This window comes from Acomys minous, assembly GCF_964271855.1.
Source record: "Acomys minous genome assembly, chromosome: 3".
NCBI classification, from domain to species: domain Eukaryota; kingdom Metazoa; phylum Chordata; class Mammalia; order Rodentia; family Muridae; genus Acomys; species Acomys minous.
In genome coordinates, this window is record NC_140485.1 from 50052986 (window position 1) to 50071167 (window position 18182).

At 38.5% G+C, this 18182-nt stretch overlaps 1 protein-coding gene across 6 annotated transcripts in view; it reads right to left on the reverse strand.

Moving 5' to 3' along the window:
* Positions 1–18182, reverse strand: part of LRRC4C (leucine rich repeat containing 4C) — a 1246033-nt gene that overhangs the window by 873870 nt on the left and 353981 nt on the right. The window lies entirely within an intron of this gene.

Consider the following 18182-nt stretch of genomic DNA (forward strand, 5'->3'; position numbering starts at 1 on the left):
AGAATTTGTGAATGTATTAATTATCTCCTTACGTGAAAATAATGGTCATAAATAGGCTCTGAGTTTATATAGAGAACCATAAGAAAGAAGTATATTACATTTCAGTTACTGTATCCATCAATCAAGTTTTCTTAGTGAAAATTGTAATTAAGCCCTAGATGTATTACTAATTCAAAGGTGTCACAAAACCAAACAAGCACATGGCCTTTACGACAATCTTTTGGAATCTCAGATGAACAGATGGCACTCTATACTGTAACTTCAGTATCAGTGCAAATATAAAAGATAATAGATACTTATTTATTTTTAAATTTTTACATTGACACAGAAAGACTGAATGAGAATGACTTTCAAAGATGTAGGAGAGAATCCATGCCCTGCAGTCTATAACTCAGGCACCCATCCAAAGTCTAAGGTGGCTTGCTGGCTCCAGTGCCTTCTCATATTTTTAATTTTTCATAAGTATGTGTGTATTTGTCCATGTATATGAATGTGCATATGTGGTGGAGTGCGCATAAAAGCTGGAGGTTCACATTGGGCATCTTCCAATGCCACAGTCCATCCTATTTTTGAGACGGGATATTTAATCACAACAAGATCTTCTTAAAACTAGTTGCAGCAACTCACCTACCTCTCCCATCCCCGACCTACAATTACAGGCACTGCCACTCCTGGCTTCTTTCCTGGTACGGGGAATGTGATCACAAGTCTTCATGTTTATCCTTCAAGCACGTCACCATCTCAGACAACTCCTCAGCCCCTCAACTTGTATTTTCATTTCAAGAGTCATTTTTATCAGTTCGGCTTCTTTCCAATTTCACCAAGTATTACAGGACAGGGAATACAACCTTGGGGTCAGTTCATTTTATTCTCTAGTTACTGAGACTTTGGATTAAAATAACCAGAGGCAAGGATTTAGAACCATTATATGTCAGTAATTTTTTTTCCTTATAAATAAAGTGACACCCGATATCCTTGTGCATAAGAAAATTAAGCAAAGTTCAAAATGTGAGTTTTATTTGCCCCCTCCCTTCCTAAAACATGTTTGCATACTATAACATGTTGTCTAATCATTTTAAGCTATTTTACTATAAACTTAACACACATAAGAGTAGTTTTAGTCATTATATTCTGTGAAACAACTGTTACTACTACTCAGTATTAATTATACATAAAAGCCAGAGATTATTATTTATGGCTTCTCTGGGACAGAAGTATTTATACTGTAGAGTCAGGATGCCCCAAGGGGTTCTCCTTCATCAGTCCTCATATGAATTTAAAAAGCAATCTCCAGATTTATTTCAGGTGGGGGTCTCTGAACTTGAGGGCCACGTTGATTGAACAAATCTCAATGGCTGCTCAATGGTCTCATCTCCCAAAAGGCCACTGGCTTTTGAGCGTGGTTAGGTTCTGATTGATGTGTGCACCTTAAATCATCTTCCTGGAAGTCCATGAAGAATGAAATGTCACAAAACGGCATGAGCTCAGATAAATACATCAGTCAAATGAACCTGAGTGCATGTGGATGCTGACCAGGAGGTCAGCCCATTCTTCTGCCTCACTTCTAAATACGCGATTGGAAAAGCATTATCTCAACATTTGAGTCTGGCGTAGAGGTCAGTGGCATTCACATGTTCCCAGCTTGTAGAATATGGCTATCAGAGACAGCAGCAGCCTGCAATAAATGCATATATACACAAGAGATGGAGCACACACATAAACACACATGTACATGCCACACAGAATGTCACTGCAACCTTATAGTTCTCTCTCACTGTTCCCCATTTTTTTGCAGATTTTTAAATTAAGTAATTGGTGGATAGTCCTATAGATATGTAATATACCTAGCCTGAGATGTAGGTTAGATGGGTCCAAAGCTTTTGATCTACCATCTGCTAGATCCACCTCCCTCTTCATTGCTTATGAATCACTTTTCTCCTTGCTTTTAATATTCTGGTAGACTCTCTCCTTGTTTCTTCTTCTCTCTTTGACCTATTGCTGATTTCTCCTCCCTCTTTTTTCCATCAAGTCTTGTCCTTGAACCAGAGGGCTCAAAAATAGCTAGGTTAGATGTTTATTATAGTGATAATGTGTTTGGACAAATGATAAAATCCCTTTTCAACAATGAGTGGTTTGGCTACTAAATTACATGTTTTCCTTCTGGAATATGAAATGTCCATACCTCGTGTCTCACAGCAACAAAAGGGATGCCAGTACGAGACAGAAGCCAGGCTATATTGCTGATGTTCCTGTCTAGGTTGTGCAAAATAAAAAGAAAAGAAAGCTATTTCTATGTAAATTCAGAACATGTTAGCTGTTTGGAAGTCCATAAAAATACTAAAGATTTAACAAAATTTGATAGTGAGTTCTAAGTAATCCCAAGACATTTCTATCTTATTCTACTACTAACTTACTTTTCAACCTATTTTTGAAAGCATCTTAGGAAGAAAACTATTTTCATGAAAGTCTTTAAAGTTATTGAAATAATTTACCTATCTTCTCACACATAGGAAGGGAATTTCATGTTGAAAGAATTGGGATTGGAACCCCACACTGATTTTTTAGATTCAATATGATTAGGACTCTGCCAAAAATGCACACATTCTCTGTCTTTCCTTATTTCACCAGTATGTCCAGAACTGACCCGTCCATTCACACAGTGCATCTTAGGTCACTGGGCTGCATTTTTGATCACATTGAATGGCACATTTGTGGAGAAAATATCACATTTTAATCACATTTATGAATAAAGCAAGGTTATGGTATCAACTTAAATTTCGCTTAGTAAATACTATAGTCTACTTTAGAAAAAACTAACCTAAGTGTTAGCTAGGATCAGCAGTATGTACTCCTGCCAAGATCTTGAGGGGTACATCTTTGTAGAAGCCACATTAAATCAGAAGTGGTACATGTGTTCTTCTTACTTGCTTGCTGTTACATGAAGGTTCATGCAAATTTGTTGAATTGTGCTATTGTAAATGAAGAAATATAAGAAACAGAGACGTGCTTCTGCTTGGTGCATCTGTAGTTGGTGTAAAGTAGAGAGGCATTTTGTTCTTCTGTGCTTTTGACGATTACAAAAGTAAATCCCTTTAACACATGTCTCTATCATCTTTGAGTAAACCTCCTAAGTATGCAATACAGTTGCTCACATGTCAATTTATAGTTGCCAAGTAACATTTCCAAGAGGATATTCAGATATTCAGGCATTTCTGGAAATGACTTTGTAGGTGGCCAAAGAAACAACATGATCAAATGATCTTCTATAGAAAGGAATGAATGCAGTCAATAGTGACAAAGATGGATGAAACCTCTACTTATAAAATATGAGATGTCCTCTGAGAGACTCCACCCAGCATTGAAACAGAACAGATGCTGAGACCTGCAGCCCTACTGAGAGTAGTCTGGAAGAGTGAAGGGCTGGAAGATCCCAGAGGTTTCAGGAGCCCACAAGGAGACCAACAAGGCTGGTAGATCTGGACCAAACCCAGGGGGGTCTTTTCCAACTGTTGCACCAACCAAGAACAATACATGCAGTGAACTTAGATCCCGTGTTCAGATCTAGCCAATGGACTGCTCATTCTCCACAGTTGTGGGGTGAGAGGGAATTCCTCTGACATGAACTCTGGTGTCCTCAATTTGATTACTTCCTCTAGGTAGGGAGGCCCTAGGGGCACACAGAGGGAGTGGGTGCAGGCTATCAGGATGATACCTGATAGGCTATGGTCAATTGGTAGGGGAGGAGAATCTCCTTAGTCAGAGGTCTAGGGGAAAGGAGTAAGGCAGAAGAGGACAGGAGGGTGGGAATGGGAAGATACTGGCAAGGGGAAAACAATCAGGATGTAATCTGAATAAATGTTAATATATTTAAAAATATTTGGAAAAATATGAGCTAAAAACATAGGCAATCCATTTTAAACAGTGAGGAAAATAACTTTGGGGTCAGAGACAACTGTATAAAAGTGGGATTTAATTTTGATTGCGTGTGCAATTCTGGAAAAGTTACTTAATGCCTGTGAATTGTGGGAATTAAAAATGCATTATATCAGCATTAAAGATCTGAATGGCTAACACATATCTATAACTGGCCATTTGTTTCTGCCACTTATACTATTACTTTCATATCTTTTCCATCTACATTTTCTGCAACCCAAGATAAAATCTCCTTCTAATTCAATTCTAGCTTAATAACAAAACTGATTTATTATCAGTTTCCTTCCTAATTTAAGAAATGTGAAAACCAAATCTCCTAAAAGATTAGCATTACATATGAAAATGCTTAGGATAGATAAAAGATAATGTTACGATATTAACCATGATCGATTCAGACGTTGTTTGCATGTGGAGCACCTCAGAATTTACTTTACTAGGGAGAATGAAGCTTTTCCTATTAGTTTTGAAACAACTGAATTTTTTCACTTGGTTGACTTCATGTTTAAAGAAGTAAACAATAGCCTTCATCTAATATTCAGAAAGGAGAAGGAGAAATTCCTTCTCAATTTTAAACTCTTCTTGAACATTGTTGTATATTTGGAATAGGAAAAAAATAAGTTCACACAGTCTTCTTCCTTGGAATAAGAATCTTGTCCAAGTGAATTGCTATTTCCCTTTAAAGCACACACACACACACACACACACACATACACACACACACACACACACACGCAATCACTGTCTTTTTCATACAAAAGTAAAAGCAATTTTGCTCAAAGTGGCAGTGGTTGAAGGCAGTCTTCAAAATAGCACAATGTACATTGACTGAGTGCTGCTTTCCATTTACCCCTCTCAGAGCCTTGTATATATTTGCTCATAAAATTTTTATCACCCTGTTTTGAGACCCGTTTATCATGAGCAGGAAGGTAAGTCTGGCCAGGCGATACAGTGCAAGGTTGCCCAGGGGTTCAAAGCTTTTCAGCAAGATTGACTATGATTTACAGTGTGAGGGAAAAGTACACACACAGTATTTTTATTTTATCAAAAACAAAAAAAGCATGCGTATTTGAGTTGTGTGGATGGCCCAGTATAGCCAAAGTTTTAATCTCAGAGTCCACATTTGCAAAGAAAACTGCAGCTGAGCAAGTGCAAGCTTATAATCCTAGTACTGTGGGGGGGATACAGAGAAGGGAATACCTGAAGCTCATTGGCAGTTCACTGTAGCCTAAGAGGTGGGCTCCAGTGAAAGTATTACTCAAACATAATTTTTAATATACTATGGCCAAATTACTGAAGAACTGGAGCCTGAGTATAATATATAGTATATCTAAAATAAATATTAAGCAGAATTAATGAAAGCATGCTGTAATGGACCCGACACCAATGACTATGAAGTTATTATAACATTTTTGTTTCTATTCTATTGTATTTTCTCTTCAAAAGGGTTACTGTATTTGTGTGTGTGTGTGTGTGTGTGTGTGTGTGTGTGTGTGTGTGTTTTGCCACCAATGATACCTAAAAAATATCATTAATGTTAATAATCTCATGGGAAATTAGAAAGCATTTATTTGTCTGTACAGTGGTATTCAGTAAATTGTTTCTGCTGAAAAATTACACTATATATATTTTAAAGGCACAAGTACTAGCAACAAGATTTATTGTAGAAGTCTATTATTTCCATCATTTATGTCATATCTCCATGAAAATTTTCTGAATATGGAGTGAATAACACCAACTTCTAATTAGTTTTCAAGGGAAGATTCTGTGTTAAGGTTTGGTATAGTTAGCTCCTTTCTCTAATATTAAATTAATTATCACGATAATCTTCTGCAAACTCAGAGTAATTTTCCATCTGTGTCCATCCAAGTACCACCTCCCGCACTAAAGCCATGCCCATTTCAATTTTATTAGTGCCATATATCAAACTAGCTAGTATAGGGGATTTTTAAAGTATCAGTGCTCAATTATTGGACTTTGTAGATGGTTTGGAAAGCATTTTATCTCCATTCATGTCAGTGATCAGAGAAAGTTTCAGGCTTGTTAAAGAGCCACACTCTGATCCACAGAATTCATTTGGAAAGAATAGAGTCCACACTGGCTAGTGGAAGGAAAAGAACATTTATAGATGCTATGACTTATGGAATTATTGGAATGGCAGAAGGAATTGACCAAAATGCTTTAAAAATGGTTTCAAAACTAGAACACAGAATCTGGACTCCACAGAAACTTATGAATTTTTAATAATAAGAAATTGAATCTCAGGAAAGTAATTTCCTAGCTTATCCATCATGTAAACATCAGACTAAGGAGCTGGTCTAAGTCAAAATAAATAAACAATTAAATGATTTTGACCTTGATTTCTTCATCCCAAAAATAAAGTGGTGATTTCTGTGTCCTATATCAGATTTTGTTGTGGTTTAAGAAAAAGTTAAAGTTCATTGAATGTAATGTCTAGTGTGGTGTGTTAGCGTATATGACATACTAGCATGAACTTTTTCCTCATTTCTACAGTAACCTAAGGTATCTACTTACTTATATCAATTTTCTTGTGCATTGTCATCAAGGAAAATAATTTACTGGATGTTAAAACCACAATTTATATTTATATTTAAAGTCTATTTCAAAGTAATAGGTTGAGAACAAAAGAAATATTTTTGTTTGTTTTGAAAGTTTAAATACTGACTTTGATGTGTGTATGTATTTCTCCCAAATTTAAAGTGATGAATTTAATAGACATTAAAGAAGAAATTAAATATAATGGAGGAAAGACTGGGAACATGGCTTATTATGTAAAGCACTTGCTGCCGAGCCTTACTACTTGAATTTGGTCTGAGAGCCCATGTGAGGAAATGACCCCTATGAGTTGTACTTTGACCTCCATCTGCATGGCTTGTCAAATGTGTACCCATACAGAAAATGATAGAAACAGAAAAAGACATGCAGATATGAGAGAGAGAGAGAGAGAGAGAGAGAGAGAGAGAGAGAGAGAGAGAGAGAGAGAGAGGGAGGGAGGGAGAGAAAAGATGACTTCTTTTTTCAAATTTTTAAAACACTTTTATTGAATGCCCATGGTTTACATGTCATGCACCAAAATCCCTCTTCTCCCTACCCAGTGAAATTAAACAAACAAACAAAAATCATTGTCACAGAAGATGTAGTGTATCATGTAGTATAGCCATTTGTCCACATATGTTTACTTTCAAATGTTCATTGCTGTGAGTCATGGGTCTGGCTGGAGGCCTACACTATTGTTACTGGATCCTCACTGGGACTGTTGTCAGATATCCCGCTGTTGCTGTGTGTCAAGGAGATTCCCAATCTTTGAATATGCTAATCCAGCCCCTTCATGTGTTCTAGTAGGTCACACATGGGGTAGACTCTGGGGTGAGGTTCACTCAGAGGCCTGGATCAGGGCCCACTCCCCTGTCCTCAGGGCAGAGCAGGCCACCCACTCCCCCCCTCCCCTTCCCTTTAACCAGGGTCCCTCTTATTTCTGTTGTGTGTGAGTACTCCAGGCAAGTTGATCCATAAGCTTCCTGGTTATTATTCTTGTATCTACGATTGTTTTTGCCATTGCTTTACTAATATTATTTATGCCTTAGCTAAGAGGTTAGTGATTTGAGATGACTGAACAAGTTACAATGTCATGCTAGACTTCCCTAGACTCCTTGTGATTAGGATACAGCTAGATTCACATTCGATATACTCTCTTTAGAATTAAAAGTATTCTACAACATGGATTATCCCTAGTGGAGATGTAGGGCTCGAAATTATAGCCTGTGCCTTCCTTCCTTGTCTAACACAGCCCATGTCTCAGCAATTGCAGCCAATACAACCACAAGCACATGGCACAGAGCTCACAGATCCTGCCCTTCTTCATGTGTTGATATGAAAACAAGCCAGAGACTGATAAGAGTGAGTCTGAGCCTTATCTAACCTAATCCAGGGCAGAAATGATGAAATTCATGTGCCAGTGATGGGTAAAGGTAAGAATTCAACTCACCGACTTAAGACAGGCTCTTCATAATTTTATTTTAGAAGGGGCATATATGGGGAACCATGCTAAATTCAGCCATGTTAGAAATCCCCATGCTTAGGCTGCAGGCTGTGACCTTCGAGTTGTCTTGTGTTCTAAGCTATCTTTGGATTATTTGCCTTTAAAAGAAATAGGAAAGTCCTTACAGGGGACTACCCAGAGGATTAAGGAAGTTCTTACAGGGAGCTATTCAGGCGATTATATTCTGGCATGAGGGTTAGGGAAAGTGGAATTAGAATAGATCCTGTTGAAATTGCTATATAAAATCTTACTAGTCTGCATTAAAGAGATTCTTGATCAGAAATTTCCAGACTTGACTCAATATTTCTCGCATTTCTGTCCTCCATTTTCAATCCCTACTCCCTCTTTCAGGTGAACCCTGTGGGCCGGGACATATGGTGCCCGGATAGGGACCTGAAAATGAGGAATTAAATGACAGATGTTACATGGATGTGTCCCTGTAAAAAGACAAGGGAAACGTTTCCCCCAAAGTCACCTGCTTTGCAGAGAAATGGCAAGGTGATCAGTGCAAACATGGGACAGAGCAATGACAAAGATTTATTCATGCAGACATTGAAATATAGGACTCAAACACAAGGAATAAGGATAAATAATTAAAAAATCGGATAAGTTTTTAGATTTTATCAATGAAGTATGTCCATGGTTTCTTGAGGAAAAAGTGGATAATTTTAAAATGTGAGATAGAGTTGGTAAAAAAATTACTGAAACACTATATTATGCTTTTAGACCTAAAAAGGTGTATGTATGTATGTATGTATGTATGTATGTATGTATGTATGTGTATATATATATATATATATATATATATATATATATATATATATATATATATATATATATATATATATATAACTTTAGTTAAACATATGCCATTTTTTTGTCAAGGTACGGAAACTGCTTCTTTTTGTCTTGCCTATCAGACTTTTTGTTTGTTTTATGATTGTAATGTCAAATTTTATGTCTATGTATGTCTGTAAATGTGTTTAATTGTTTAAATATTGTTTCATTTTTCTATATTTTGAGAGAGGGCCAAGCTTTACTTGCTGGCCAATTTTCTAAGGCAGTGCGGCCCAACATGGTATGCACAATGCATGAGGCGGAAAGCGTCCCGCCTCCACGCTGCACTGGCCAATAGCAGGCCTGCCCTTTGTGGGGCGTGGACTCAGACACAGCAGCCGCCCATGGAGACCTAGCGCAGAACTGGAGTGTCCATGGACCAAAACGTTCTACAGAACAAAGATGGCTACAAACATGTTACTGGTCATAAACCTACAGTCTAATAAATAGAGCTTATTGCCTAAAACTTAAAATTTTCTTGCTTAATTTTTACTTATAAGAGACTAACAGTTTTCCAAACTGGTCTAGGGAATGGAGTTAATTCCAAACTCCTTAGCTATAAAGTATTTATAATTTTCTTGTTTTTTTTTATTTGCTTAATTTTTACTTGAGATATTTCTAAAAATACTTAGATTCTCAAAAAAAAAAAAAAAAAAAAAAAAAAGATATAGACAAGCTTTGTCCTTAAAACCAAAAATTTACAGCTTGGAGTTTCCAGCTTAAATGAAACTAACTAAACAAGCCAAGGGCAAAAACGTCCTTGGGCCAGATAATTTTACAGACACTGCTCCTAGTTATCTGTAGGCTTGACTCTTACAAACAGAGATGACTACAGACACTCAGGGCCCACTGTCCTACCACCATGACTTCAGGGCAGAGCCAGCTCATCTGACCCCATGTCATCAGGGCAAGGATGGCCCATGTGCTCCTGAGTCCTCAGGGCAGGGCCCACTCTCCCACCCCCATGTCATCAGGGTAGGGGTGGCTGAGCTGCTCCCATGTCATCAGGGCTGGGCCCACACTCCCACTCCTGTGTCCTCAGGTTATGGCCAGTTCTCCCACTTCTGTGTCATCAGGGCAGGGCTAGGTGTCCAGCTCCTGTGTCCTCAAGGCAGGGTACGATCTCAGGTTCCCATGTCCCCAGGGCTGGCTCACCTGCTCCTGCCTCCTAAGGGAAGGGCCAGTTCCCCTGTTCTTGTGTCTTCAGGGTCAGCTCTCCTGCTTCCATGTCCTCAGGGCCAGCTTTCCTGCTCCTGTTCAATTTGCTAGATTGTTGCTGGCATTCAAGGCCTAGGTGGCCTCTTGCTCTTGTGGGTACTCGATGTTGTGGGCCATCAAGCAGTTGGCAAGTGGAGGCCCCTCAAAGTCTTCAGGTGGAGCTCACAGAAACCATTGATATTGGCCCAGCTGAGCTTCTTGTCTCAGGAAACTTGTGGCTCTGTTGATTCATGTCTCCTGAGTCTCTGGTTCCATGAGGTGCTCTATCCACCATGGGCTCCCATCTCAGTGTTGCCTATAGTATCCACCTCTGCTCGATTCAGCTCTCAACACTGAGTATGACCCCAGCCCATGAAAGTAGATCCATGAGGCCTGTGGTATTGGCAGTGCAGTCCTTGCTTGGGCTTAACTCAAACAGCACCTCCTCCTCAAACACCATCTCCTTGGCCTGCATTGTGCTGGGTTGCAACCCTAAAATTGGTGGCAGAGGTGGCCCCGGGTCCCAGGGAGCTCACTTGAGTGTGAGCCCATGGTCCTGCAGTAGGAGGGCATGAATGATTCACATGACAGAATTTATTTCTTTCTGGGAAACACCAGCACTCTGTTTTGGAGCTATCATTCTGGTCCTTTGGTGGTTGTGCAGTCACTGCTGTTCCGCAGATCAATGTGTATGATTGATGCCATCTTGGATGATCTTGGTTTGAATATTTTTAAAACATTGAGCTAAATGTTTCCTCCCGATCAGGCTGCTATCAGGGGTGAACATTTCTGTGTAGCTCTGGAACATAATCATCATCCTCAGAATCATTGAGGACCTCATCTTTCGAACCCCCTGCTCCACACCTGCCTACAGGGCACCTGCACCCTACTCTTCCTTTTCTGACCAGTCAACATTTAGGACCATCAAAATGTCTGCTCTACGCAGGGCATTGTGGCTCATAGCTTTCACCCAGCACTTGTGGGGTGGAGCAGGTGGCTCTCTGTAAATTTGAGGCCAGCCTGGTCTACACGGTAAGTTTCAGGACAGTGAGAGCTTCATAATGAGACCCTGTCTCAAAACAACAAACACAAAAATATTTGCTTTAACTATGAAAACAAAAAGTTTAAGGCACACACTCTTTGGCCCAGCACCCTCACCTTCAAGAGTTCTGAAGAAATACCCACAGATGCTCTCAAGGACAAAAACAGTGACTTCCATTGCTGTGTCCTTTAGAAATGATGGAAGAAACCCAAGCATCTTAAAGATAATTGGCTGAACAAATGTCCAAAATAACACACATATGATAATAGATAAACAGGTGAACATATTGATAGAAAATAGATAACAGATAGATGATAGTAGTAGATGACAAGTGATTGATGGAGATATGGTAGATAGGTATAAGGAAGAGAAGACAGATAATGAATGGTAAGTAGGCAGATAAAGATGACAGATACAGGAATGATAGATGGGTGTCACATAATAAGTACAGAGGTCATGGAGAAATACGTATATGATAGATGATTGTCTTAGTATGCTTTCTATTGCTGTGATAAACACCATAACTGAAATCTCCTTGGTAAAGAAAGGGTTATTTCACCTCTCAGGTCAGAATCTCATGAGGAGAAGCCAAGGCAAGAACTGAATGGGAGACTGCGGAGAAACACTGCTTCCCAGCTTGCTTCCACTGCTTTGCTCTGCTTTCTTTCTTTCTTTAGTTATACGGCTTTTAATTAAAAAAAAAAACTATTTAATGGATTCTGTGGGAATTTCACATCATGCACCCATATCCCACTCATCTTCCCATCCATTGTTATCCATTGTTATCTGCCCTGTGCCCTTGCCACACCTCCAGGAAAGAGAAAAAAAAAACCAACAAAACAAAGAGATCCATCTTTTTGAAGCTATGGTGTGTTACAATGTGTCCCACAGTACATCCTTTTGTCCACACATCTTTACCTCCAAATGTTCATTGCAATGAGTCATTGGTCTAGTTGGAGGTCTCTGGCCTCTGCTACACTATCAATACTGGATCCTCACAGGGAGTTCTCTCAGATATCTTCTTTTTGCTTTGTGTCATGGTCACCTGTGGCAGACAGGCGAACTGGCTGCAACACTCCGGAAAGCAGGCCTCCCACCTCACCCGGGCAGCACAATTAAGCAAAGCCCTGGTGGTGTAGGAGTGGGTGAGCCAGGAGACAGCATGAGAGCTGGAGAGCTGACCCTGTTGGTGTAGGTACAGACGAGCTTGCAGGCCAAGATCCAGGGCTTTGAATTTGCTCATCCCAACATCTACCCCATCTATGAAGTGCTAGCATGCATGAAAGGGCCAGTTCTGCAAATCTAAAGATAATTACTCCTAAAGCAAAATCTTAAAGAGGCTACCAACAAAAGGGGGTTGTTACCATAGTAATGAATGGTGTTTTCAGAGCTTAAATATCAGAAGACAAAAACTTTTTTTTTAAATTCACATCTTACAAAACAAAACTTAGGAATGTATTTAAAGGATTTGTGTTATTCTCTAGCTACGTGTTACAATCTGGCATCTTACACAACCAGCCACACACACACACACACACACACGCGCGCGCGCGCGCGCATCCTTGAAAGCAGTTGCGTAACCAGCTCACACACATATGCATATGCTGGATACAGAATCTTGAATTTATATTAGAATCTAACACTGTCTCAGAAAATGTGTTTTGAATCCACATAGATAGAAATTTATTACATCTCTTATCTAATCAACACAGTTTCTATGGATGTTCTTTTTCCCTGTCTTTGTTGAAGAACTTAAAAGTGTGTGCTTGCATGTTTATATCCTTATAAGTCATATTTCATAGTTATGAATCAAGAAACAAAAAAAGTCTTCTCAGTATCCTCTTGATCAGCAGTGTTAAATAAACAAACAATAAATAGATAAATAGGCAAGCAGGACAGCTTACAGGTCCCAATTACTATCACAGCAGCAATGGTACTTTCACAGAATCCCTCATTATTCTAGCTTCTGACTAGTGAGTACAGTGCAGGTAACTTCTGCCTTGGTCCAAGGAACTCCAGATATTAAGGTAAGATATGAAAGTTAATTCCAGATGATGCAAAGGCAACTTTTCGTGGGATAACTACTCTAGCAATCTTTTATTCAAATTAAAAGAACTTTTGATTCTAAACGTGTTGATTTTTAAAATATTGTTGCAGGTAATTTTGGTTTTGTTTTTACAAAAGAGATTGGTTTAAAGGGAGTAGACCCAGTGTTCCTTTGTGTAAGATGCTGACAATTTGAACACTTGTTTAGGTCAGAGACATGTACTCTGTTTCTTGTAAACTGCAAATGGTTCAGCAATTCACTGAATAAATTCATTGTAAATTATGTTCGAACGACAGATATGTTGCCAAAGTTATTAACATAAATTTTTAGAAACATGAATCACAATCATAATATTATAATATGACCTTGTGTATTTAGAAATCACCACTGGAAAAAGAAATGCGTTCTTTTTATTTTAATTAGCATTTATAATTGTAAAATATAATGGGCTTCATAATCTCACACACACACACACACACACACACACACACACACATTTCCTACTGATATTCTCCTAAGGAAAACACTATTCTACTCTTTAAAAATAGTTGCAAATAATTGTGTAACTGAAAACAAATTTTAGTAATAAAAATGGAGTACTTATGCCCCAAATGAAAAGTTTTTATGAATAAGCCAAAGATTCTAAAATAGGTACTTTTTCTACTGGTTTTTGAAGGCACAGTATCTGTCTACTGAAAATGATGTTGTAAAAAATAGGCTTAGGGAAATCTTTATGATTTATCATTAAGGAAACGGATATTAACAGACAGAATGAATAACTGAATAAATATATCTCTCTCTCATTTCTCTCTCTCTCTCTCTCTCTCTCTCTCTCTCTCTCTCTCTCTCTCTCTCTCTCTGTGTGTGTGTGTGTGTGTGTGTGTGTGTGTGTGTGTATGTGTGATTGCAGGGATGGGGACGTAAAAGGGAGAGAGTTAAGAGAAGGAGGGGAAGAAGGGAGAGAAGGAGGAAGGAAGGAGAAATCTGGGGAAGTATATACTAAGGTATCCATCTAACTCCCTTGTTTATTTTAGAGTAAAACAATTATAGATCGTGTTTGATGTTTTCTTGTGTGTCTGCTTTCCAATTTTCCAATAGTGAAGGTGTACTACTTCTTTATAAAATTAAAGTGTAACTTAACTTATAGCCTCATAAAGATTGACATACTTTTACCGACCATAGTAAAACAACATCATTGAGCTTCTCTGTTGATGCCAATCGCAATGACTTTACCACTGGTATGAAACACTTAATCGTATGGCATTAGCCAACAAAGTGCAGTGTACAAATTCATAGGTGATGAGTTTTCACTGCTTCTGGGGAACATGATGTGATGATAAGACCTGAGAGAAAACATTGGTCATCATTGAATAAGGAGGCCTTGGTAATACTATGTAAGCTATATAGATTTCTTTGTTGTGTTTTTTTTTTTTTTTTGCCTTTTCTTAAAAGTTAAATTGAAGAGACCAGAGAGATGGCTCAGAGATTAAGAGCCGTGACTGCTCTTCCAGAAGTCCTCTGTTCAATTTCCAGCAACCACATGGTGGCTCACTATCATCTGTAATGTGCACTGATGCTCCCTTCTGGCCTGCAGGTGGACATGCAGATAGAATACTGTATACACAATAAATAGAGATCTTTTTTAAAAAAAAAGTTAAATTGAAGATGGTGCCTGTGAAAATTTCCTTCAAACTGGATCACGTTTATGGGCAATGCTCAACAGTGTTCATGTTATCTTCAGTACATGAGAAATGTAATTTAGTGATTTAAAAATAGAAAGTCTTTTTTTTTTTTCACAACGGGGTTTTTCTGTGTAATCTTGGCTGTCCTGGAATCACGTGTAGGCCAAGCTGCCTTCAAACTTAGAGTGATCTGCCTGCCTCTGCCTCCCTGAGTGTGGGATTAAAAGTGTGCACCACCACACCCAACTTGTGATTTTTGCAAAATTTATAAGGAAATTCTAAATGCTTCATTAGTGTCTTAGGAGCTTCACTCTCCAATTATTCTTGTTTTGCAGACAGTCCTAGTAAGTACTTAAGTTTCTACAGTGGGAAATATCCCACTTTTCAGTGCAGAAGGAGATAAAGGAATGATATACAATACTGCCTAGGAAGATTATCACAACTCCTCCATGAAACTGCAAACAGAGCCACAATAGAAACATCTTCCTGGTGAGGTTATAAACATTACTTCCATCTTTAGTTAATTAAAGTAGTCTCCTTTTATCCACAGTGTCAGTTTTCTGATTAGGTTAAATCACATATTTATTGTCATCTACTCTATGAAAACCTTCAATATTCTCATAGTTTTGGATGATCATAACTTAATTATAAAAGGTATTTTATTTAACATTCAGTGCCATTAGTGATAGTGAATGCCCAAAATTCCAGCATTTGAGAGCATAAGAAAGGAAGAATGCACATTTGAGGCAGTCAAGGCTATATCTAAGACGTTGTCTTTAAAACAAAGGAATAAACATATAGTAACAACTCATAAGTACTGAGCATCACTGGAGCTCTGTCCTCTGCTATCTGGGGAGCATGAAGGATAGCATGTCCTCTGCTATCTTCGAAGAATAATCCTAAGAAGCAGTCTACAAAGGTGCAAGCTTTCCATTCTGTTTCTATTTTTGTATCCCTAGATTGTTCATGGTATCTAGTTACAGTCTAGGCTGGGACACTCAAGCCATGGCTGGTATCTCAAACAGAATTCAGCAGTTACAACAGAGTCTCAAATACTCCTGGTAGAGTGAACTCCCATGTCTTGTCCAAACTAATTGTGTCAAGTGGCTATGGTGTGCCCTTTGTTCCTCCAGGTAGAGTCATCCTGGTTAGTCTCTTGAGCTACTGAACATACTTGGCAAGAACACTACCAGATGATGTAAGACTGTTTTCTAATCCACCCACTTGCTCGTTTAGAATAAATAACTCAAGTTCATAAACAATCATATCGAACCATTTGCTTTTGAATCATAACCCAGTCTTAAACTCTGCCATTGAGACTCACCCCATAATTACTTCACAGCCAGAGCTGTCTTTAGTAGAGTAGGGAGACAAACGCTACTGTCAAAATACTGTGCATGGCAATGCCTTGCAGCACGTACTTGCCATAACAAAATAATTTCTAATGACCAGGAAAATTACTTGAAAAATGGTCTTCTCATGATGAATATATAGAAATATAACTGTCAGAATCACTACAGTTTTCTGTACATTGTCTGACATGTGTAAAGTATACCGATATATGGGAAATACTTCACCCAAGCTAGTAGCATACTTTATGTCAGAATGCACTGCTGTTGGTAGTATAAATCTTATAAAAGATTCACATATCTTTAGAGCTAATGTTGATAATAGTGATTATAATTTATTTATCTAGGCACTTGTGAAATATGTAATCAGCTTTTCAAAACTACTTTATCCCAATCAGACACCCAACATCTCTATTCTTCAATCATTTCTCAGCCGACTTTGACAGAAATGAGCATGATTAAGAGATTCATTCAAAATTCACAAGTACCAGAGAAATATCCAGGACTAAAGAGTGAGCGTTCATCAGCAGCTCATGTCAGAATAGCACTGCTGAGGCTGACTGCTCCTCAGCTCCAGGAGCAGCACCTTGGGAGCTGATTGGAGTCCTTCACAGTGCTCTCTCTGCTTTCTGCTTGCTTTAAGATGCGAGGTCTCAGATGTCACTGGAAGCTCTACCTACTAAGTTGGCCAACTGCTACAACAATGTCCCAACCATTCTGGACCCTAGTCTTCTGTAACTGTAAGCCTAAGTAAACCCTTCCTTTTGGAGAGAGGGAGGGAGGAAGGAAGGAAGGAAGGAAGGAAGGGAAGAAGGGAGGGAGGAAGGGGGAAGATAGAGAGAGGAGGAAGAGAGAGGGAGGGGAAGAAGGAAAGGAGAGGGAAGAGAAGTGGAAGAACAAAAGTAAGGAAGGAAGAAAGAATGAATGAATGAATGAAAGAATGAATGAATGAAAGAAAGAAAGAAGAAAGAAATCACAGATACAGTTGAAGTATACATACATATTGCTGAGTCACCTTGACTCTTAGTAAACATTGACTCTAAAACATTCTTCACATTTCCTCTCTCTTTCTCTTCACTTCTCCTTTCTTTGAAATATACAAAGAATGCATGTTGCCTGATCTGTATACCTTATTGTTTATTAATTTTCTTTATCCTCTCTTGAAAACACTATAGCTCTTTGAGCCAAGTGACAGACACCCACATTGCCTGATGCAACTGTCATCTCTCATAAGAGGCTCATTGATTCCATTCTGGACATTTCACTATATCCTGGGAGTTCTCACCCCTCCCTACACTAGGTGATAATTTGTGTTCCACAATCCTTGTTCAAACAAAAATTAAATCAAATACACAATATCAGATTTCATTGAACCTCTCTTTTTTGAGATTTGAAAATATCCTCTGATTAATAACTAAGCATCAGTGTCATGCTCCTCACAGGCTGATTGCTTCCTTGTCACTGTACGATTGTTTTCAGCAGAGGCTGGAATGTTTTATCCTGGAACTTCTGGCTTCTTAGCTTTCTCCATCATCCTATATCCTGCTCTCTAACATCACAAAACCAGAGTACTTTGTCCCTAATGATAAAGTGTCTCCAGCTGTTAGGTTTCTGAAATTATTTAACTTTGTTGTAGAATGAGATACCCTGTGCAAAACAGCCACGCTTCACATCAGATCAGCTGTGCGTGCTTACAGAAGTTTTGCTAGGACTTATTGACTACTGACATTCTCCCATAGAAGGAAGGTTATTTGGTGTGCATGGATAGGCTCACCAATACATAACTTGAGTGCCATTCCTCCCAGCCGTGTATATGCAGTGCTGCCCTGATTGCATGTAGCCTCAGAAGTGCTAGAGGATATTGGCTGGGAAGGTTAGCAAAAAGGGCATCCACTTTCTTTAATTAAAAAAATTATATATATATATATATATATATATATATGTATATATATATATATATATATGTATATATATGTATCCTTGTCCACTTTTATTTTTTTAATTTAAGTAATTTATTCAGATTATATCTCAATTATGA